This window comes from Nerophis lumbriciformis, linkage group LG08, assembly GCF_033978685.3.
Source record: "Nerophis lumbriciformis linkage group LG08, RoL_Nlum_v2.1, whole genome shotgun sequence".
Lineage (NCBI taxonomy): Eukaryota > Metazoa > Chordata > Actinopteri > Syngnathiformes > Syngnathidae > Nerophis > Nerophis lumbriciformis.
Window position 1 is genome coordinate 15,165,944 of NC_084555.2, and position 24,504 is coordinate 15,190,447.

Here is a 24,504-nt window from a genome sequence, read left to right on the forward strand (position 1 = left end):
TGCCCGAACCACCTCATCTGGCTCCTCTCGATGTGGAGGAGCAGCGGCTTTAGTTTGAGTTCCTCCTGGATGACAGAGCTTCTCACCCTATCTCTAAGGGAGAACCCCGCCACCCAGCGGAGGAAACTCATTTTGGCCGCTTGTACACTTGATCTTGTCTTTTCGGTCATAACCCAAAGCTCATGACCATAGGTGAGGATGGGAACGTAGATCGACCGGTAAATTGAGAGCTTTACCTTCCGGCTCAGCTCCTTCTTCACCACAACGGATCGATACAGCGTCCGCATTACTGAAGACGCAGCACCGATCCGCCTTTCGACCTCACGATCCACTCTTTCCTCACTCGTGAACAAGACTTCGAGGTACTTGAACTCCTCCACTTGGGGCAATATCTCCTCCCCAACCCGTAGATGGCACTCCACCCTTTTCCGGGCGAGAACCATAGACTCGGACTTGGAGGTGCTGATTCTTAAATGCGCCAGAAAATAACCTGTTTTGTATCGAGAGCCTACTGACCAACTGCATCTCTGTCTGGACTGGAGCCTGCAGTGCCTCAGACTGGAAGTCTCGGCAGAGAGTGGTGAGGACAGCGGAAAAGATCATCAGGACTCCTCTTCCTCCTATCCAGGAAATCGCAAAAAGCCGCTGCCTGACCAGGCTCAGAAAATCTGCAAAGACTCCTCCCACTCCCACCAAGGACTGTTTTCACTGCTGGACTCTGGAAAGAGGTTCCGCAGCCTCCATAGCAGAACCTCAGGCCATAAGACTCTTGAACGCATCATAATAATCCCCTCAATTCCCCCCCAAAAACGGATTAACTCGCTGGAATATAAAGACAATATAACATACATCCATAAACGTGGATGCATATGCAAAAGTGCAATATATTTATCTGTACAGTAATCTATTTATTTATATCTGCACCTTATTGCTCTTTTATCCTGCACTACAACGAGGTAATGCAACAAAATTTCGTTCTTATCTGAACTGTAAAGTTCAAATTTGAATGACAATAAAAATAAGTCTAGTGAAGTGTGAATTGTGAATTATATTTATATAGCGCTTTTCTCTAGTGACTCAAAGCGCTTTACATTGTGAAACTCAATATCTAAGTTACATTTTCAAACCAGTGAGTAAAGTCTGAGTCTTAGTCTAAATGTGTTCCTGTATAGTATTTCTCCAGCAATGGTCATGTGGTGATTGATTGATTGATTGATTGAAACTTGTATTAGTAGATTGCACAGTACATTACATATTCCGTACAATTGACCACTATATGGTAACACCCAAATACGTTTTTCAACTTGTTTAAGTCGGGTCCACGTTAATCAATTCATGGTACAAATATATACTATCAGCATAGTACAGTCATCACACAAGTTAATCATCAGAGTATATACATTGAATTATTTACATTATTTACAATTCGGGATGTGGGATGTGGAGGGGGTTGGGGGTTGGGGGGAAGGGGTATAGGTTTGGTTGATATCAGCACTTCAGTCATCAACAATTGCATCATCTGAGAAATGGACATTGTAACAGTGTAGGTCTGACTTGGTAGGATATGTACAGCGAGCAGTGAACATAGTGAGCTCAGAAAGCATAAGAACAAGTATAGACATTTGATTATTTACATTTGATTATTTACATTTGATTATTTACAAACCGGGGAGGTGGGATGTGGAGGGGGGAGGGTGTTAGGCCAGGGTTGTAGTTGTCTGGAGGTGTTCTTTTAGTGCGGTTTTGAAGGAGGATAGAGATGCACTTTCTTTTACACCTGTTGGGAGTGCGTCCCATGTTGATGTGGCATAGAATGAGAATGCGTTACATCATTTATGGTACTTTGAGAGGTAATCATTGAAGTCAGAGATCCCTGAAGGCCAAGGTGGGAAACGCACCATCTTGAATCAGCGAAGATATTTTAAAGGCGCTTTTGTGGTACGGATGCTGTATCCAGTGATTAGGCCAGTGGTTCTTAACCTGGGTTCGATCGAACCCTAGGGGTTCGGTGAGTCGGGCTAAGGGGTTCGGCGGAGGTCAAGGCACACCCGACTCATCGTGTAAATAAAAACTTCTCCCTATTGGCGTATTACGGATACGGCAACAGCAGAAGTCACACTGATTTGCAGGTGTGTAATTTGTTGTGAGTTTATGCACTGTGTTGGTTTTGTTCTTTGAACAAGGTGATGTTCATGCACGGTTCATTTTGTGCACCAGTAAAAAAAACATGGTAACACTTTCGTATGGGGAACATATTCACCATTAATTAGTTGCTTAATGCAAATTAGTAACATATTGGCACTAAACTAGTCATTATTAAGTACTTATTAATGCCTTATTCGGCATGGCCTTATTATAACCCTAACCCTCTAACCCTGGCCCTAACCCTCTAACCCTATCTTCTTCCCACTCCCTTTCAGGCAAAACTGGACAATGTGCACTACATTAATTAATATTATTACGTTTTGTCAACTTGTACTTCTTTGTCATTGCCTGAAATATCCATCCATCCATCCATCTTCTTCCGCTTATCCGAGGTCGGGTCGCGGGGGAAGCAGCTTAAGCAGGGAAGCCCAGACTTCTCTCTCCCCAGCCACTTCGTCCAGCTCTTCCTGTGGGACCCCGAGGCGTTCCCAGGCCAGCCGGGAGACATAGTCTTCCCAACGTGTCCTGGGTCTTCCCCGCGGCCTCCTACCGGTGGGACGTGCCCTAAACACCTCCCTAGGGAGGCGTTCGGGTGGCATCCTGACCAGATGCCCGAACCACCTCATCTGGCTCCTCTCGATGTGGAGGAGCAGCGGCTTTACTTTGAGCTCCCCCCGAATGACAGAGCTTCTCACCCTATCTCTAAGGGAGAGCCCCGCCACCCGGCGGAGGAAACTCATTTCGGCCGCTTGTACCCGTGATCTTGTCCTTTCGGTCATAACCCAAAGCTCATGACCATAGGTGAGGATGGGAACGTAGATCGACCGGTAAATTGAGAGCTTTGCCTTCCGGCTCAGCTCCTTCTTCACCACAACGGATCGATACAGCGTCCGCATTACTGAAGACGCCGCACCGATCCGCCTGTCGATCTCACGATCCACTCTTCCCCCACTCGTGAACAAGACTCCTTGCCTGAAATAAATAAATAAAAAAAACCAAAAAAACCAAAAAAAAAAACCCTAACCAAATAACTCTAAATTAAGTCTTTGTTACTTAGAATATGTTTCCCTAGTGTCCAAAAAACTGTAAATTGAGTCTTTGTTACTAAGAATATGTTCCCCATACTACTGTTTATGTTGTGTATAATGTGTTGTACAAAAGACATTTCATAATTTTCGGAAGTTCATCTTGAACTTGACATTGTTTACAGGGTTAGGCGCAATAAGTGTTCAACTTCAGCCTAAACCCTTTCGGTCTGCAAAATTTTCATTTTTAATCTATGAATGTACAACTGTTTGTTTATTTTGTTGACCATTGACCGAAGAATAATAAACTAATAAAGTGTTACCAAAAACATATAACTTAGTCTTGAATTTGAAAAAAAAAAACTACAATATTTTATTTTTCACCAAAGAAGGGTTCAGTGAATGCGCATATGAAACTGGTGGGGTTCGGTACCTCCAACAAGGTTAAGAACCACTGGATTAGGCGCTGTGGATGGAGTGCGGTACGGTGCGATAGCATAGTTTGTCCAACAAGAGACGCTGTCGGAGGTTAAAAGTAGCTGGTGTTTTCCTGTAAGCCTCTCTCGCTCTCTCTCTCTCTCTCCCTCTCTCTCGCTCTGGTCTTTAGATATGGCGTCCTTGCAGTGGCTTCATTCCCCGCCGAGCTTGGTACTACAATTGACGGCATCTAGGTGGTAACCGGACGGCACCTCTCTTTTCTCCAACGTTGCCTCTCTCCTTGTATTATTATTATTATAATTTTTTTTATAAAGAAGGACATTTGTGTGTCGCAGGCACTGGCGGACATTGCGCACTCTTTACGGGAACAGATAGCTGCTGCTGTTGTTGTGGTGATGCACCAACAAGCCTCGGCTGGCACGCATCGAGACCACCATCCGGGAAGGATTGCTAGTTTGTCACAAGGCGAAGGTAATGGTGCTGATGTCTACAAGGACCATGGATGGGCACCAGCCCTCCTGAAATAACCCCCCCACCCCCATCTCACTCGGCTGGCTGGACGCCCTTTTTTTTTGTTTGTTGCTAAATCCAATTCAGGAGCTCATCTTCACCTCTCCCGTCCAACTCCAAACATCAAGCCTGCTTTAGCGACAGGTAAGACGTGTTTCCTTTTAGACTGTTTGTTTTCACCGTGACAGTGAATTGTTCAAATCAGACATGCCATTTCAATTTTAAAGTAGTAGGCAACAACACCATTCCATTGGGGTGTACAGTAAATTGTTGTTTTTAATCTAAATAACATGCCCCTTAAACAATATATTCCTTAGATGTATGTTAACTAATCTTCCTTTTATTATCTTATTTCATTTCCTCTTTAATGTCCTGCTTTGAAATGACCTAATGGTGACTAAAATACTGTGTTTTGCTGAGAACAAGTACAAAGATGGCCCACACTAAACAGAAACACCCTCCCTATCAGGCCCAGCGGCCATCAGCCAAGCTCCCACAGGAAAGACGAGTTTATTTAAAAGAGTGAGGAGGAGGAAGATTGTGTTGATGCTAAGGGAAAAAAAGCTGGATGACTGCATGCCAGACCAAAGAGAGAACACATGATTTGAGTACTGTTATTGAGTATTAAGAAAATAAAAACCTACCGTGTTTTCCGTGCTATAAAGCGCACCGGTGTTTTAAGACACACCCGCCAAATTTTAGAATAAATAAATATGTTTATATATATATTGGCAGCACCGGACTATCAATCAATCAATCAATCAATGTTTATTTATATAGCCCTAAATCCTCGGTACAGAGCCCACATAAGGGCAAGGAAAAACTCACCTCAGTGGGACGTGGATGTGAATGACTATGAGAAACCTTGGAAAGGACCGCATATGTGGGTAACCCCCCCCCCCCCCCCCCCCCCCCCTCTAGGGGAGACCGAATGCAATGGATGTCGAGTGGGTCTGACATAATATTGTGAGAGTCCAGTCCATAGTGGATCCAACATAACAGTAAGAGTCCAGTCCATAGTGGGGCCAGCAGGACACCATCCCGAGCGGAGACGAGTCAGCAGCGCAGATATGTTCCCAACCGATGCACAGGCGAGCGGTCCACCCCGGGTCCCGACTCTGGACAGCCAGCACTTCATCCATGGCCACCGGACCTGTGCCCCCCCCCCTCCACAAGGGAGAGGGGAGCAGAGGAGAAAAGAAAAGAAACGGCAGATCAACTGGTCTAAAAGGGGGGTCTATTTAAAGGCTAGAGTATACAAATTAGTTTTAGGATGGGACTTAAATGCTTCTACTGAGGTAGCATCTCTAATTGTTACCGGGAGGGCATTCCATAATACTGGAGCCCGAATAGAAAACGCTCTATAGCCCGCAGACTTTTTTTGGGCTCTGGGAATCACTAATAAGCCGGAGTTCTTTGAACGCAGATTTCTTGCTGGGACATATGGTACAATACAATCGACAAGATAGGCCTGGAGCTAGACCGTGTAGTATTTTATACTTAAGTAGTAAAACCTTAAAGTCACATCTTAAGTGCACAGGAAGCCAGTGCAGGTGAGCCAGTATAGGCGTAATATGATCAAACTTTCTTGTTCTTGTCAGAAGTCTAGCAGCCGCATTTTGTACCAATTGACTATAAGCTGCAGATATATGCCGGTACAAAATATTTTGTTTGTTTCCAAACGGTGCCTGTAACACGGCAGTAAAAGAGCTTACCAGACAAAACAGAAGTCATCATCATGGACCCACTAGCTGCGGAAACTAACTCTCCAATCAGCCAAACAGACTCAATAACTCCACGGTCACGTTTTGGTGAATTTACGATACTGAACCAATCATCGGCGGTAACTCGAAGCGAGTATGACGATCCTCCTGGTAGGGGGGTATCCCTTTTATAGAGGATGCCTGTGCGTGACTTTGTTTAACGTGGGGAGACTGGTGCACAGACAGTCACCACACAATCCTTGGCAAATCCGGGTCAGGGTCCAGTGGCATGGAGTCCAAGACGACTGGAGACCCATTTATGCTGCAGCTTTCATCTGCCATCCCAGCCGCTCCATAGGGTTAGCAATCATCGTCCGCCTGTTCCACCGCTGAGGTCTTGGGTTGTTATTTCCCCATAACTGGGCCCACATGGATGTGGGGGTGCCTTCTTCCGCCATCGCAGCCGTTGTGGTAGTTCTTACATCTACCGTCTTCCGCCTGCTCCGCCGTTGAGATCTTCACCATATCCCTGGCTCGGGGGCAGTCAGATACTAGGCCTTTGCCAAGGGCCACCTGGAGTAACAGTAGTAAAGGGGTTAAACCTCCTAGTGCCCCAAGACCCCGTAGAGGAGCCTCCACTGCCGGATGCACTTTAATGTCATGCCCTGGACAAACTGAAACAATACAATAAGAATGCCAGTTTAAGTTATAATACTAACACAGACACTTGTAAACGTGTAATGATAACGACGCTAGCTTGATTACATAATGATAGCCCGCACAGTTATGCATGAAAGCATTCCTACAAACATTGTGCATTTAGTAAGTATGAATTGGTTTAGTTATGTTGTAAAACTTACAAACGTTGCTTGGAGTTATGAATGAAGAATATTTTCAAGCAGAGACGCTGTCGACAAATACTTCCGGTTCAAGAGACGAAATAAGAAGTACATTTACATTTTGGATAACATCCTTCTTCTTTACAAAGTGACATTTCCAACTGTTGTCGTTTTTTGCGGGTATTCATGAACACGGACAACATTGCGATTTCTTCAAAAACTTTTATAAACCTCCAATGTAGCGTACTCTAAATGTGTCCTTTGTAGGTTTGAATAAAAAGACACTCATCATTCTGTATTGTACAGACCCCTAGATCACTGTGAGTGACAGAAAGAAAAGCTCCAAACTTTCTTGGGAAGATGATTGGCTTAAGAAGAAATGTATGAATTTCTAACCTCTGTATATAAGACAACTTTAGCATTTCCACACAGAATAAGGTTGAGGGTTCCAATCTCCACCAGGCATCTCTGTATGGAGATTGCATGTTCTTCCCTTTTAACCTTCACACTCCAAAAATGTGCATGCAAAGTTAATTGTAGACAGTTCTGAATGCTTGTTTGTCTATATGTACCCTGTGATTGGCTAAAGACCATTCCAGTGTGTACCCTACCTCTCCCCTGAAATCAGGTGGTTTAGGCTCCAGCTCACCTGTGACCCTATTTAAGACAAGCGGTATGGAAAAATAATGGTTGTGATGGTAAAATATAGGAATACCCCATTCCTATTCAGAGAACATAGACTGATGAATTGAGTGAGGTTCTTCATGTGCATGCAAATTTAGTACGTCAATAACTCTGTATTGCTGGGAATAGGTAATCAATACCTCCTTGGCATTTCCAGTTAAAGCTGACCATTTTTAAAAATCTTTGTAAAGCCAAATAGTTTGAAATGTTTCTTGTATTTTGTAAGATTTTGGATGCGGTATATGCATGTTTTAAGTGTTTTGTAACTGATTATCTGACAGATGTACTGAAGTGCTGAATGATTGTCTATTAGAACAACATAAATCAAAATGAGTGATGCCCCAGTGTGGAGGCCTAACGTTGTTAAGGTTTTTATAAGTTGATGGTTGACAGTCTGACGTGGACAACATTAGCGTGTCCAGCATGTCCTGTATGCGGTACTAAAATAACTACCACTCACTGACACCACTGTCATAAGATCAATTAAAACATCAGCTTTGTGGAAATATAGTTGACAATTAGATTTTTTTCTAGGTTTGTCCTGCTATAATCTAGAAACCAAACTGAGACAATTAGTTGCCTTCTGGTAAAGAGAGGGTTGAAGTGTGACACTCATTCAATTTAAACGGTATTGAGCCACAACTAAGATGCTATTTTCTCCATAGAAAACATTCTAAAAAGAACATACAGTATATACTGTGTTGAGATGTATCCATGAAAACTTGACAGGTAACAAGCACCCAACAACTTCTCCCCAAGTAACTCTGTCAGAGCTTTTCTTCCTGTCACCCACACCTACACCAGCGGTTTGGTCGCCGTGACAGAGATCTTGAAAAACGTGTCTGAAGGGCTTTTAGCATGTTAGCAAAGTAATGATTAGGTTGTCTGTTCCATATTAGCACTAGTGTAGTAAACAGACCGACAAAAAGTAGCTACCATTGCCTCAGTTTAGTGCTACATGAATGCAGACTCAGCCACCTGCAACAAGTGCTTGATTAAAGTTAAAAGTTAAAGTACCAATGATTGTCACACACACACGAGGTGTGGCGAAATTATTCTCTGCATTTGACCCATCACCCTTGAGCATGGTGATATTGTGCAAGTAACGTCTTGTAAGTAAGGTACAGTCCCCACAAAAACACACACAGCCTGATGCCCTATAAAAACTTTATTGCCGACCTTTAACAATCCAACAAACTGAAGTACTCTGGTCTAACACCGCAGCAGCGCAACACTTGCTCATTATGTACCAATCACGGTCACAGGCATTCACAAGCACAAGCAGGATGTGTTTTTTTTTTGCAAATTCTTTTGTTTTTTATCGCTGCGATAACTATTTGTTGTAAATTTTGCTTCTTATTGTTGACTGTATGGCTTAGTTATTTCATTCATATGATTGAAGTATTCACATTACTATTCTGTTCAACTTGCATGTCGCAAAATTCAGAAAAATCATAAAGCTATTGTTTTTAAACAAAACGTTTGCACCAGTTCAGGCATTGTTTAAGTATCGTTTGGCACAGGAAATTGGTTAAAATGTAAGCGATACCCATGCATGGTTATGATACAAATAAAAAAAATTATGGTGATTAATAAAGCAATGCCGAGCAGCTAAGATGTCTGATATCCTTTTTAAATTGTTACCAACCAGTTGTTATTTCACTGATACAGTATTGGAAACAGGACTTCTGTTTTTTTGTTTGTCTTAAAATAGTTTTTCCACAATCTGGTCTTAAAGTAAAAGTGAGTTCACTCTATGTATGGTAGATAGATAGATAGATAGTAATTCCATCTATCCATCTATGTTACCTATGTATTTTCATTTATTCCAGTTTATACCCATAGGTCATAATTTTTTTTTGCACATAAGCCCATATACTGTTTGGCCAAAACTATTGCAAAACCTAACTTAAAACTTAACTCTTCATTTTACCAATATATTTTGATCAATCATATGCTTATATTATACACATGTTTATGTATTGTAACAGTTCTAAAGTTCCAAGTAAAAATGTACCTGTTAATGTAGTCCCCCACCAAAACAGAGATTTCTCAGTTCCAACATCAGTGACTTCTGACCTAACAATTGTTTTTTTGGGTAAATGGAGGGAAAATAATCCCTGACCTGTTCCAAAATCTTGTAGAATGTCTTCCCAGAATAGTGAAAGCTGCATATAAAGGAGACCAACTACATATTATATTTAATTCTACTCTCCTTTAGTGCCATAGGCGGGTGACCTAACACTATTTATTGCACATGCAGCACATATTGACTCACTTTAATAATAGATGTCAATACTATTTTGGCCCCAAGTTTTGTTTGGAATCTACTTACATGCCAAACTTATACATTATTCAGCACCATGGTATGCATGAAGCCGAGCCATTACAACACGGTTAAAACTGACTTTTTACAAGAAAGCTTTCTAAACATGTTTTGCTTTCCACTCTCTGTGCCAGCAATTCTTTCTCAACTCATTTGGAATGGAAAGACAGAAAGAGAGATTTTGTATAGGGAGATAAATATAAACATTACGCCTCAGCAGAGTTCAGTTTAGTTCAATAACAAACCGTGTTTTGTGTTCTCACACTTCATCTCGACCGGGAATCACGCCAGCCCATGGCGCTAACGAAGTGCGCGTCTATCACTGCACTCCTTCCGCCTACACGTTAGAACAGAACAGAGGGCGTCCAGACTTGGACTCCCTTTTATTTGGCAGTGAGTAACCAACCACAATAGAAAAAGATGAGTCAAGAGGAGTGGTAGACTGAAAGTTGCGAGTACCAGGAGGTAGGAGGTGCTACAACCCAGCACAAGTAAGGGGTTGTTTAAAAGCCGTTCTTACCATTTGTGACACGTTTTTACTTTACATTACAACCTCTGAAGTCAAACACTATTGTCAACTTCTTCGGGTTAACTTTTCCTATAAGAAATCATGTACAGTAAATACAAAAATCCTCCATTCCTGGGAACGACCTTTAGCCATCTTAAAAGTTTAATCACCTGGAAATGTTTTACGTAACATCACAGTATCTATAACATTGGAAAAATAAGTTTACATTATATCGTAAAAAAAATATTTGTAATGACCACTTGTGCTTTGGTGTGTTGCTTCACATAAAGACAGCTCACTTTCCATTCTTCTGTTATTGTTGTTGTTGTAGGGTTGCGCGATATTGACGATATATGATACAGTATAGATAATATAAATTTGGCCGACGGTAGAGCTTTTAATGCAATGGTGATAGCGCATGTTGATGACACATTCTAGCTGTGTCTCGCAAATTAGACAGCAATAAGCGAACAGATGCATCCTCAACACAATGTAGATTCCTAGCTAGCGAGCTTCCAGCTAACTTCCCTCCAAAATGCAGCTTTTAAGTCAGCAATTCTCTCCTCCATGGTGAAAAATAAACAGTTTTTAACATTTGACATTTGCAATGGAAGTTGAGGAATAGCTAACATGCTACACTACACACTCAGTATGTGTGCATGCACCAAATTAGTCAGATTTGGCTTTAAATAAGCCTCCTACAACCCATGGAAACACCTTAATCCGATCGTGTTCGGTTTTTGAAAAGTCGGACTAACACACCTAAGTTATGCGATTGGAAACCAGATCTCTCGAGGGGTTGTGTGAGGCCGGAGAGGACCCTTTGTATCGCGCATGCGCCAGTCTCAACGCGCGTGATGCAACCCGGAAGCAAATACTATTTTATAAAAACGTAGCAACAATTGTAATGAAGAGGAGACTCTTCATGTGCTTCACAAATTAAAAGAACAGAACGTTTTGAAGTGCATCGATGGTAGTAAAAAGGAAACAGAGATTTATTTAAGAAGGTAGCTAAGGAAATGTAAAATAATTAATTGGTTCAGTCTCCCGAGCAAAATACGAATGAGATGAAAAATAATGAAGCAGGTATATTGAAATTAATAATAAAGTGTACACAAACCTCGTCACGCTTTATTTGTGCAAGCCAACTGATTAACTTTCCGCATAACGGGCAAGATAGTCCAAAACAATAGCAACATTCCCCTGGATATCAGTCGGGGCATGAACTGTCTTTTCCTCCGGATTTAAAACTCCTTCCATCAATCCACAGAGACTTTTGAATGAACTTTCAGACATTCAAATGTTTTGTTGCCATGATTTTCGTCCATAAATTCCTTTGAAAAAAACTCCCCTGCCGCATGGACACTTGGACTTCACATGTAGGTGTGAAATTACCAAAAAAACGAACTATTTGAGAAATCAGACTAATTTAGTGCTTGGAAACGTAGTGACTGTAGGAGGATATGCTAAGCTCAAGCTTTTAAATGTAAACAGACAGCATCAACAGTAACAATACCAAGTAAAGTATCAGTATATGGTTGATATTGCAGTGGTTAGATTAATATTTATCAATATTGTTACACCTCCATACTGTGTTGTGTCTGATTATTAAGGCTGCAGCTAACGATTATTTTTCTATCGATTAATCTATGGATTATTTTTTCGATTAATCGGTTAATCTATATATTATTTTTTTCGATTAATCTATAGATTATTTTTCTTTTTACCGATTATTTTTTTTAATTTAAAATGAAGATGAAAAAATAAATTTAGGCCAGTTTTTTCAAAAGGCATGACTTATTTACAAAAAAAAAAGTATGGCCACTCAGTCAACATTGACAACAACATGACAAAATATTCTGTAACAATGTAAACATTTAAAACTTTTAACATTTAACAAAATTAAAAGTAGCTTATTTGCTTTTTAATGTGCAAATATAAAAGTAAACATCCAGTGCAAATCTTAATATTCTGCAATAGTATAAGCATTTCAAAAGTAAAAGTATTGCTTATTTTGCTTTAAAATGTACAAAAATAAAGATAAACATCCAATACAAAAAAGTGCAAAACGAAATATTCTGTAACAGTGTAAACATTTCAACAAAAGTAAAAGTATTGCTTATTTTGCTTAATAACACAACAATGATAGTATGATTAAAGTGAAAGTTAATTGTTCGTTTGTACATAGTATATGTAACTGTTAATGTTGTAAAAGGTATTTGCACAACTAATTAACGTTAGCGTCTTTGTAAACACTGAACAGGCACGCCAAACGCGCCTCTCAGAGCGAAACGGTGTTTTAGTTTATGAATTTACAATGCAGATACAAATGACACATTCATGTTTTTGTGTAATGATGACAACGTATACTCACGCGGACGATTGACTAGTTGATGGTGATGGCAAGAACGCTGTCGGGTGTTTTCTTTTCAAATGTTCGTTCATAGCCGTTGTGTTGATAGGCCATTTCCGCTCGACACAGTGTGCATACAACAACTGTCAAGTGTTTTGCTTTTTTCGCTGTGCTTATCCCACACTTGAAGGGATGTACCAATGCTGAATGTGGCTTCTGGATTTCACTCAAAAGACCAGACCGTAGTTACTTTTTCCTTTTATTTTCCTTTAGTTTGCAACAGTTTTTCCAACGAAGAAACAGCTTCTTTTTTCTTCTTTAGTCTTTTTAGCAGTCTTTAGCAGTGTTAGTAGACTTTAGTTTCTTTAGCTGTCATTAGCTGTCTTTAGTAGCCTTTAGTAGCCTTTAGTAGCCTTTAGCTTCTTTAGTAGCCTTTAGCTTCTTTAGTAGGTGAAAAACCTTTAAGGACAAAACACCACAAGATTAACATGCTGTAAAAAATCAATCAATTATCAATCCCATAATTTACAATTATTAATTAGGCAATCAAACTCTTAACCATTAAACAAGTGCAAGAAAATGGACACATCTTTTCCCTTTAAGTTAAAACAGATTTTAAATAAATTGTCTCAACATAAATGCACCAAGATACATATAAAATACATTTAAACCCAGAAACACAATAGATAAATGCAGCAGAAAACCCAATATGCAAATACATAAATACCTAACCAATTAACCACCTATTTAGATACATATTTAAAATCCATATTCAATATAAATATATTATTAAATTAGCAGTGAAACACTCAATCTTAAACGCCGTCTACTGGTAGAAAAATGCCCCTTTTTCTATGCCCTCACCAGCAGCCAATGATCCAACACACTTAAATCCAACACTTTAAGTTGAGCGACTTCACCCTCCTGATGAAGCAAACTGCTCCAACATTTATCAATCCAAGCAAAGAATATCAACACTTCCTTACTAAACAACAGTTACACAAACACCGTGTGTATTTAGCCTCCAGACTAAGCACGCTACATGCACACAACCCAACAGGTGCGCCACACCCACAAAGACAACTAAAGTGCAATCTTACCCGCTGTCCGTTCAGCTATTGGTTTTGGTACACTTTTGGCACAACTCTGGGTTTTCTGTAACGAACTAAACCTTTTTCCACTCTGCGCTGGCGTCTTTTGTACTCCTTGATTTGACACAGCGGTCTAATTACCGGGCTCGCGCACCAGCAGATGAGACGGGAGCGCGCCGCGTTATACCTGCGCGTGAACGTAAACTCATCGGCTCTGACCATATAAGCCGACTGGCCGAAATAATGCCAAATTATATACATTTCCTGGGGTTGCCTAGGTGAATAGGGATGCGGATGTGCTCTAAGATAAAATATAATTTTATTAAGTGGGGTTTGGCTGGTTGCTCAGCAGCCACGGTTGCGAGCTCGCGCTTCAGCTGACGAGACAGCTGTTCGCCGCTACAACATTATTAGGCCGTTTATTGAAATACTCCCACACTTTTGACGACTTTTAGCGTGCTTTTTTCCCCTCGCTCGCACCGCTCGCATCGTCTGCTTTGCGCTCCGCCATGACGGTAGTGTGACGTAAATATGCGACGCATCGACGCACAAAAAAGGCGTCGACGTATTTACGTAACCGATGACGTCGACTATGTCGACGCGTCGTTTCAGCCTTACTGATTATAATTGTGATTAAAGGGGAACATTATCACCAGACCTATGTAAGCGTCAATATATACCTTGATGTTGCAGAAAAAAGACCATATATTTCTTTAACCGATTTCCGAACTCTAAATGGGTGAATTTTGGCGAATTAAACGCCTTTCTAATATTTGCTCTCGGAGCGATGACGTCACAACGTGACGTCGCATCGGGAAGCAATCTGCCATTTTCTCAAACACCGAGTCAAATTAGCTCTGTTATTTTCCGTTTTTTCGACTGTTTTCCGTACCTTGGAGACATCATGCCTCGTCGGTGTGTTGTCGCATTGGGAAGCAATCTGCCATTTTCTCAAACACTGAGTCAAATTAGCTCTGTTATTTTCCGTTTTTCGACTGTTTTCCGTACCTTGGAGACATCATGCCTCGTCGGTGTGTTGGCGGAGGGTGTAACAACACGAACAGGGACGGATTCAAGTTGCACCAGTGGCCCAAAGATGCGAAAGTGGCAAGAAATTGGACGTTTGTTCCACACACTTTACCGACGAAAGCTATGCTACGACAGAGATGGCAAGAATGTGTGGATATCCTGCGACACTCAAAGCAGATGCATTTCCAACGATAAAGTCAAAGAAATCTGCCGCCAGACCCCCATTGAATCTGCCGGAGTGTGTGAGCAATTCAGGGACAAAGGACCTCGGTAGCACGGCAAGCAATGGCGGCAGTTTGTTCCCGCAGACGAGCGAGCTAAACCCCCCTGGATGTCTTGGCTCACACCGTCCCGAAGATGATCAAGAGAAGAATATCGACCCTAGCTTCCCTGGCCTGCTGACATGAGGGTATGTCTACAGAATATATTAATTGATGAAAATTGGGCTGTCTGCGCTCTCAAAGTGCATGTTGTTGCCAAATGTATTTCATATGCTGTAAACCTAGTTCATAGTTGTTAGTTTCCTTTAATGCCAAACAAACACATACCAATCGTTGGTTAGAAGGCGATCGCCGAATTCGTCCTCGCTTTCTCCCGTGTCGCTGGCTGTCGTGTCGTTTTCGTCGGTTTCGCTTGCATACGGTTCAAACCGATATGGCTCATTAACTTCAGTTTCTTCAATTTTGTTTTCGCTACCTGCCTCCACACTACAACCATCCGTTTCAATACATTCGTAATCTGAATCGTATATAATCGTAATTCGAGTCTGAATCCGAGCTAATGTCGCTATAGCTTGCTGTTCTTTCCGCCATATTTGTTTGTGTTGGCTTCACTATGTGACGTCACAGGAAAATGGACGGGTGGTTAAAATCAGGCACTTTGAAGCTTTTTTTAGGGATATTGCGTGATGGGTAAAATTTTGAAAAAAACTTCGAAAAATATAATAAGCCACTGGGAACTGATTTTTAATGGTTTTAAGAATTCTGAAATTGTGATAATGTTCCCCTTTAAAAATGTAATCATGAAGTCATATAAAAAAAAGTCAAGTATCAGTATTGGTCATACTGCCGCTGAAACTACATGGTATTGGATCAATACCCAAATTTGTAGTCTTAAATAATGTAAACTATCCAAACAACAAAGGAACAAGTGTTCATTACATTTTAACAGAAGTGTAGATAAAAAAATGTTACAACAGAAAGTAACCAGTTATTAAGAGTAAATTAGCAAGTAGATTAAAAAAGAGTTTTGAGAATGCAATGTGTTACCGCGTACGTCAGAAGCCAAATTAGGAGCCTATGTAATCCATTTAAATACCAAAAAATATATTGTGCTATATATCGGTATCACAGGAAGCTGCAATCTATAACACGATACAGATTTTTGTCCCATCCAACAGACAACAATTAAGTCTTATTTTCAGTTCGGTGGTCACAAAAAAAGCGAAACTCTCTTGTGGAATGAATGCTTTTGATCCTCACTGAGCTGATGTTTTGCTAGCCATGCTTTGGTGTTGCGTCACACGTTGACACAAATAATTATGATAGTTGTGTTGATTTCTGTCTTACTATTAAACTATAATAAACACAATCTGAGCACAAATGTCAATAGCATTATTTTTAGTTCCATTCACTTTCTTTTTGAAGTTTGGGGAGTGTTTGCTGCTAATCTCAAAAATTCCTTAGAAAAAGGGGCGTTGGAGACCTTAAGTACGATAATGATAGCAGTTTATCTGGTGAGGTTATATGAACATACTTTCGGTGGGCTGTTCTGATAACAAACACTGGTTTTTCTCAGCCTGGTTGACATTCAAACATGAGATCCACTCAAAATTCGATTTAACACATTTGTTGGGTTCCATAAGGTCCCAATCGCGTTATTCTCGAGCGAGCGTTCTATAGAATATTTTTTGTCCCTTTAAAAAAAAAAAAAAAAAATACAATAAAATGATCACGATTTATGTGGTGAAAACAGAGGGGGGTTTGCAGACTTACAAAAGCATAGTGGTTTATAAGTTTGTAAGTTCCTATCTTGTTGACAGTGAACAGCATCGTGACACTGTCTTTAAATAGCTTGAATCTTTCTCTGCGTTGTGCTTCGTTCTTGCGTGAGTGTTGACACTGCATAATCCTGTCTTGTCGCAGTTGTACGGATGCAATTTTTTTGAAGGGGACACGTGTCAATGATACGCTTCAGAAATGACTACAAAAAGGTCTGTTTACTTTTTGATGTACATAGACAGGCGAACAAAAAAAAGGGCCCAGCTAAGCCGAACACGGACGGCATCTTGAAAGCATACAAACATATGTCGTATCTGCTTTACGTCACTGCCGTCAAACGGCGGGTGTTGATGAAGAGAACGATGATGTTTGGTGGATAGCCCCCACGTGACGTGATGGTGGATTGTGCTCCCTCGTCACAGAATGGTGCGGGCACTATCCACCAGTAGGTCGATACGGTGTTGATAGTCAATAATTTGGTGAAAAACAACTCGGTTGACTCTGGCGGAAAAAAAACGGGCACAAATTTAGGATCTATGGCACGACCGCATTTTATAGAACATTGCTTTATATTGGACTAGGTTATATAGAACTTTACCTGTAACTTTGTTTGTCTTCTAAATTTATATCAAAATAGTATATTTTAAGGGATGTACATAATTTGTCTCTTGTTTTTGTCACAGGATCCAGTACTTTGTAGTCATGTTTATTTTGTCATTGAAATAAATATCATTGCTGCATTAAACTCAAAAAATAACGTCCTTGGTGGAGGTATTAAAGGCTGTAAACGCTACATTTTTGAGGAAGTGTATAAGGGGTTTCACTTTTTTGTTAATCACACAAAGACGCATTTACTCTCCCCATTTCTATCCTTTTGTGTGCGGAACAAAACAAAGTCAGAAGCAGGATGTGAGCACATTTCCAGTTGAAGGTTGTGGACTTCCTTCTCCTCCTCCCCCCTGCTGTAGGAACACGCATGGCTTTGCCACACAATCAAGTAATGACCAACAGCTTGGTTAAAGGGGAACATTATCAAAATTTCAGAAGGGTTAAAACCATTAAAAATCAGTTCCCAGTGGCTTGTTTTATTTTTCGAAGTTTTTTTCAAAATTTTACCCATCACGCAATATCCCTAAAAAAAGCTTCAAAGTGCCTGATTTTAACCATCGTTATATACACCCGTCCATTTTCCTGTGACGTCACACAGTGATGCCAATACAAACAAACATGGCGCATAGAACAGCAAGATATAGCGACATTAGCTTGGATTCAGACTCGGATTTCAGCGGCTTAAGCGATTCAACAGATTACGCATGTATTGAAACGGATGGTTATAGTGTGGAGGCAGGTAGCGAAAACAAAATTGAAGAAGAAACTGAAGCTATTGAGCCATATCGGTTTGAACCGTATGCAAGCGAAACCGACGAAAACGACACGACAGCCAGCGACACGGGAGAAAGCGAGGACAAATTCGGCGTTCGCCTTCTAACCAACGATTGGCATTAAAGGAAACTAACAACTATGAACTAGGTTTACAGCATATGAAATGCATTTGGCAACAACATGCACTTTGAGAGAGCAGACAGCCCAGTTTTCATCAATTAATATATTCTGTAGACATACCCTCATCCGCTCTCTTTTCCTGAAAGCTGATCTGTCCAGTCCAGTTGGAAATGCATCTGCTTTGAGTGTCGCAGGATATCCACACATTCTTGCCATCTCTGTCGTAGCATAGCTTTCGTCGGTAAAGTGTGCGGAACAAACGTCCAATTTCTTGCCACTTTCGCATCTTTGGGCCACTGGTGCAACTTGAATCCGTCCCTGTTCGTGTTGTTACACCCTCCGACAACACACCGACGAGGCATGATGTCTCCAAGGTACGGAAAACAGTCGAAAAAACGGAAAATAACAGAGCTGATTTGACTCAGTGTTTGTAATGTGTTTGAGAAAATGGCGGATTGCTTCCCGATGTGACGTCACGTTGTGACGTCATCGCTCCGAGAGCGAATAATAGAAAGGCGTTTAATTCGGCAAAATTCACCCATTTAGAGTTCGGAAATCGGTTAAAAAAATATATGGTCTTTTTTCTGCAACATCAAGGTATATATTGACGCTTACATAGGTCTGGTGATAATGTTCCGCTTTAAGGATTAAGAGAAGTGTAGGTTTTGGTGAAGTGTCGGCTATTCGCAAAATGTTGCTTTGCAAGCTGGTTGGGATGAGGACACGGTAGGGCATGGTGATTATATGATCGTGATCATTGATCGCGATTAATTTGAGTTCGATCACGGTGATCAGCTGTCAGCATATTTCCTCGATCAAACATGGCGGAACTGTCTGTTAGAAGTTACCGCAGAAGTAAATGGCAGGGAAGCAACGATGCTTGGTATAATCCTGCACGGAACAATGCACCTTTATTGACCATGATCCTGTGTGTGTTTGTGAATGCGTGTATGTTTGCGTAGGTTTTTGTTAAAGTGTTTGTGTCTGTGTATGTGTGCGAGCTCCTGTTCCACCGCGCGAAAACCAGGCTCGTCACGACGTATTTAATGTTCAATCAGCGGTGTGCCTCTTCTCCTTTCACAGCTCGGAAGTGCAGCCCAGAATAATAAAATGAAGAAATATGACTAACACGAGCATAGAAGTTGAAACAACATTCAGAAGGAGCAGCAGCTTTAATGATAGGCTTTACTTTCACTATCTGCCGCAGCGCACCAGTAATCCAGCCCTGTATGCGGACTTGCAGGCACTGACAGGTGTCTTTATTAGTCCCGACTGGGAGAATAAACTCATTTATTCAGAATAAGGCATTTTTATATCTAAATATTTTTAAATCAGACTTATTGTTTACCGTATTTTTCGGACTATAAGTCGCAGTTTTTTTCATAGTTTGGCCGGGGGTGCGACTTATACTCAGGAGCGACTTATGTGTGAAATTATTAACACATTACCGTAAAATATCAAATAATATTATTTAGCCCATTCACGTAAGAGACTAGACGTATAAGATTTCATGGGATTTAGCGATTAGGAGTGACAGATTGTTTGGTAAACGTATAGCGTGTTCTATATGTTATAGTTATTTGAATGACTCTTACCATAATATGTTACGTTAACATACCAGGCACGTTCTCAGTTGGTTATTTATGCGTCATATAACGTACACTTATTCAGCCTGTTGTTCACTATTCTTTATTTATTTTAAATTGCCTTTCAAATGTCTATTCTTGGTGTTGGGTTTTGTCAAATAAATTTCCCCCAAAAATGCGACTTATACTCCAGTGCGACTTATATATGTTTTTTTCCTTCTTTATTATGCATTTTCGGCCGGTGCGACTTATACTCCGGAGCAACTTATACTCCGAAAAATACGGTATGCGTCTGCAAAGATTCCACTCCTCTGATATAAAATGTACTGAAAACCTCTTTGAACTTTATGTTCAAATATTTTTTTAGTTTGTGGATAAAAAAAACAACCTTTTGTTCCTGAAATAATCAACACACTTGTTTTTATGTGGTGGTACACATTATTTTACAATACCTCAAATTCAAACTGCACCTTAATGTAATTGTATTCAATATATGTTACAGTATTTGAGTTTGAAAAAAAAAAAACTCTACAATTTGGGTCACCAACTGCCGTTTACCAAAGTACTCGTGAGAAGCACTTTAAGAATACAAATAATAATTTACCATTTGAAAGTGTTGTTTAGTACCGTATTTTTCGGACTATAAGTCGCAGTTTTTTTTCATAGTTTGGCCGGGCTCCAGTGCGACTTATATGTTTTTTTCCTTCTTTATTATGCATTTTCGGCAGATGCGACTTATACTCCGGTGCGACTTATACTCCGAAAAATACGGTAAATGTTAACTTGAAGTAAAAGTCTTGTCGTATTCATTACACCACTGACACTTTGTTTACTGCTGAATGCACTTTTCGATGACAAGCAAAATAACAAAAGAACTTTGAGAGGAAAAAAAGTAGTTTTTACTCTCACAAAATGTACTGAAAAATAAGCAAAACCATCACCCACCTGGAGATTGCAGGAAGTGCGGTGAGAGTCATGTTCTTTGACTTCTCCAGTGCTTTCAACGCCATCCAGCCGGCATTGCTGCGGGTGAAACTGGAAGAGGCGGGAGTTGACTATCACCTGATTGCATGGATTATTAACTACCTCAACGACGGGCCGCAGTACGTGAGGCTGCGTGACTGTTCTTCAGATGTTGTAGTTTGCAGAACAGGGGCTCCCCAAGGGATGGTGCTCCCCCCTTACCCGTTCACACTATACCTCAGACTTCAGGCCTGACTCCAACCATTGCCATCTGCAGAAGTTCTCAGACGACTCCGCAGTGGTGGGATGTGTGTCTGATGGGAGTGAGCAGGAATACCGAGAAGTCATCTCAGGCTTCGTTGACTGATGTGCACGTAATCACCTGTAATTTTAAACACCAGTAAAGCAAAATAGCTTGTGATTGACTTCCAGCGGTCAGCTCCACCACCCACACCGGTGAACATCCAGGGATCAGATATAGAAATAGTGGACTCATTTAAATACCTGGGTGTTCACCTCAACAATGAACTGGACTGGACTCACAATTTAAATGCTGTGTACATAAAGGGTCAAAGTCGCCTACACCTCTAGAGGAGACTGAGGTTCTTCGGGCTGTGCGGGTCACTGCTGCGCACCTTTTACGACACTGTGGTGGCTTCTGCGGTGTTCTATGCCGTCATTTGCTAGGGGTGGGGGCAGCATGGTCATAGACTAGAACAGACTTAATAAACTGAACAAGAGGATTGACTCTGTCCTCGGCTGCCCACGAGACAGCATTGAGGAGGTGGCTGACAGAAGAATGCTGACCAAGTTGATATCCATAATGTCCAATCCTTCTCATCCTATGCACGGCACTGTGGAGGCTCTGAGTAGCTCCTTCAGCATTAGACGGTTACATCCACAGTGCAATAAGGAGCGCTATCCCAGGTCCTTTCTACCCACAGCCATAAGACTTTACAACGCACTGTGTACACAATGTGATTACCGTGATGTTTTTTTTTTCATGCAATACCGATGTTAGTGTTTTTTTGTTGTATTTGTGTTGTATTTTATCTTCTATCTATCCATTTTAGTGAGCAATATGTACTATGTATTACAATTTTTTTGTTTTTCATTACGCTTAACTTCTGTTACTGTATGTAAAAACCTGCACGGCAACAATGTAATTTCCCCATTGTGGAATAAACAAAAGTCTATCCTATCCTATTCTATCATATCCTATCCTCGTAAACACAATTATATATATATATATATATATATATATATATATATATATATGTATATATATATATATATATATATATATATATAATATTTTTTTCATATATATATATGAAAAAAATTACAGTTGTCAGCTGTGAACATATATTACCTCCATCAAACATGGTAGGAATGTCTGTTACAAGATACTCCAATAGTAAACAGTATGGATGCAACGGTACTCGCTATTATCCTGCACAGGACAATCCGACTTAATTTTTTTTTTAAATGGAGCTTATGGGACTCACAAAAATAAAGTGTTTAAAAATCATCCAAACATTTCGATCAATATTTTATATACATGCTGTAAGTATATATGTAATGTAGTAAAAAATGAACATTCATAGTAACATGCAATATTTACATATTTTTCTCATGTTAATCATATGGAGGCGCATTAATTTCATATATGCATCACAATGTTCACTTTTTCCTTAAACTACAACACTGACAACCCATGCACACATTGTGAGAGCCAACAAACATAATAAAACATCACTTACTGTACAAGGTGTGCTCTCACTGGGATGACGACTGTTAGGATGTTGATATATTACCGTTTAAACCTGCTCAGTGGCCTTGTGGTTAGAGTGTCCGTCCTGAGATTGGTAGGTCGTGAATTCAAATCCCGGCCGAGTCATACCAAAGACTATAAAAATGGGAGCCATTACCTCCCTGCTTGGCACTCAGCATCAAAATGATTCCCGAGCGCGGCCACCGCTGCTGCTCACTGCTCCCCTCACCTCCCAGGGGGTGGAACAAGGGGATGGGTCAAATGCAGAGGGTAATTTCACCACACCTAGTGTGTGTGTGACTATCAGTGGTACTTTAACTTTAACTTTTAGATGAAGAATGAATCATAATCCTCACAAAGGGTTAAAAAAAAAGGGTTGGTGCAAACCAGCGTCTTTCGCTTGTCTTTCTTGCCATCTCCGGATCTAAGTTGGTTGTCAAAGTTTACCAACTTCTCAGTTTATGTCCACATAGTTTTACCATCCAGGTGAGAGACATGATTTGTATACTAGAATTACTGTCGCAAACTTCGAGGCGAGAAAGCAGCTCACCATGACGTCCATACAGCAGCAAAGGAAGTTGCCTCTCTCTGATCAATGCGCTGCTGAATATTAACCACTAATACTTTGTTAATATTTAGGTCACGAAATGTAAATGGTGAATGGTTTGCGCTTTTTGGATGGTTATTTATTGGGTTTTATAATTGGAATAAACACAATAGATGCAATGACGTCATGGCTCCCATTGGCTTCATTTTAAGCGGATTTATATTTATATTACGTTTAATTACGAGTTAAAATGTGTTTTTGTCTCTCAGAAGAATTGTGAGTTATAGACAAAATTCAGTTCCCTTTAAAGTAATACCTAACAACCGGAAGTGGAGTTGGAACAGGTCAACTCTGATTGGCTGTTGACACAAACATTTCCTCCATGTCTGATTGAGTTAATATGCTCACAGCTGATCACCGTAATTGAACTGAAATTTATCACGATCATCGATCATGATCATATAATCACCTATCCCCAGTGTGATGTCCGATAAGACCGAGATTAATCTATTTGGCCTCATTGATTAGAAGTACAGTATAACTGAATGAGAACACTGTACTTATTAATTGCAATATTCTGAAATATTGCTATTTTATTTAGTATACTTCCCATTTTGTTTGTTTCATTAAAATAAGTGAAAAACTTTAAAAGCGTTGGTCACAGTCTGTTGAAGTGTCTGATGTTATTGTTCATGTGCCTGTATTGTGTGCATGACGTGCTTGAATGACAAAAAACATTTTAATCATTCTTAAATTGTCGATAGTCCCTTTTTCTTGTTACTAATCAAATAATGTGAGTAAGAAAAAGTTAGAAAAATATCATTGTGAATTGTTCATTTTGCTGTTGTTTAGATGAGATGCTGCATTCATTTGTGTCTGCGTGCGTCTTTGTTGAGGCGTCTCGCTCCCCCACGCGTCCATAAAAACGCCATTGTTCCACACTGGAGTGACAGCAGTCCTCTCAAAGGCAGAGCCAGTTCATTTGGCAAGGCGCGGCACATGTTGTATGTCATTAATAATTTATAGAAATGTCAGCATCTGCCCTGATATTTAAGGGGTGTTATAGCCACTCATAACATTTAAGAAAAGGCTTTCTATTTATTCCCTTAAGTCTAGTTTTGAATGCTATTCTCCTTTGTATAGGCCAGTGTATCATTTAAATGTTTTGGACATTACAATTTTTTTTAAATAATTGTAAATTTCAACCATGTTCGTGACAATTTAACAAGCTTTACTCGAACACAAATACCTTGGTATGTCTGCCTGTGGTGGAAGTTGAAAATATAATTGCTATTGTAAGCAAACATAAAAAAAATGTTTGAAGTCATTAAAAATTCAGTATGCCAGAAGGCATTTTTTTCCCCCAGTCTTGAAGGATCTGAATGCAGCCATATTGATTTTCCGTCTTCGACACTTGCCGACTTGACCTTGTTTTTTTTTTTCTAATTGGTATGATGATTATAAACACTAGGCAAAAAAG

General features: G+C 40.3%; 1 protein-coding gene across 2 annotated transcripts in view; it reads left to right on the forward strand.

Annotated features, from left to right (window-relative positions):
- Positions 1-3,743: 3,743 nt before the first annotated feature.
- rnf144aa (ring finger protein 144aa) overlaps positions 3,744-24,504 on the forward strand; it is a 77,197-nt gene continuing 56,436 nt past the window's right edge. Inside the window, exons 1-2 of one of the 2 annotated variants that reach the window (XM_061968334.2) lie at positions 3,744-3,841; positions 3,944-4,262. The gene's annotated coding sequence lies outside the window, so the exon portion shown is untranslated. Of the gene's footprint in view, positions 4,263-24,504 lie in introns of both variants that reach the window. The other variant, XM_072913647.1, reaches the window with a different exon arrangement.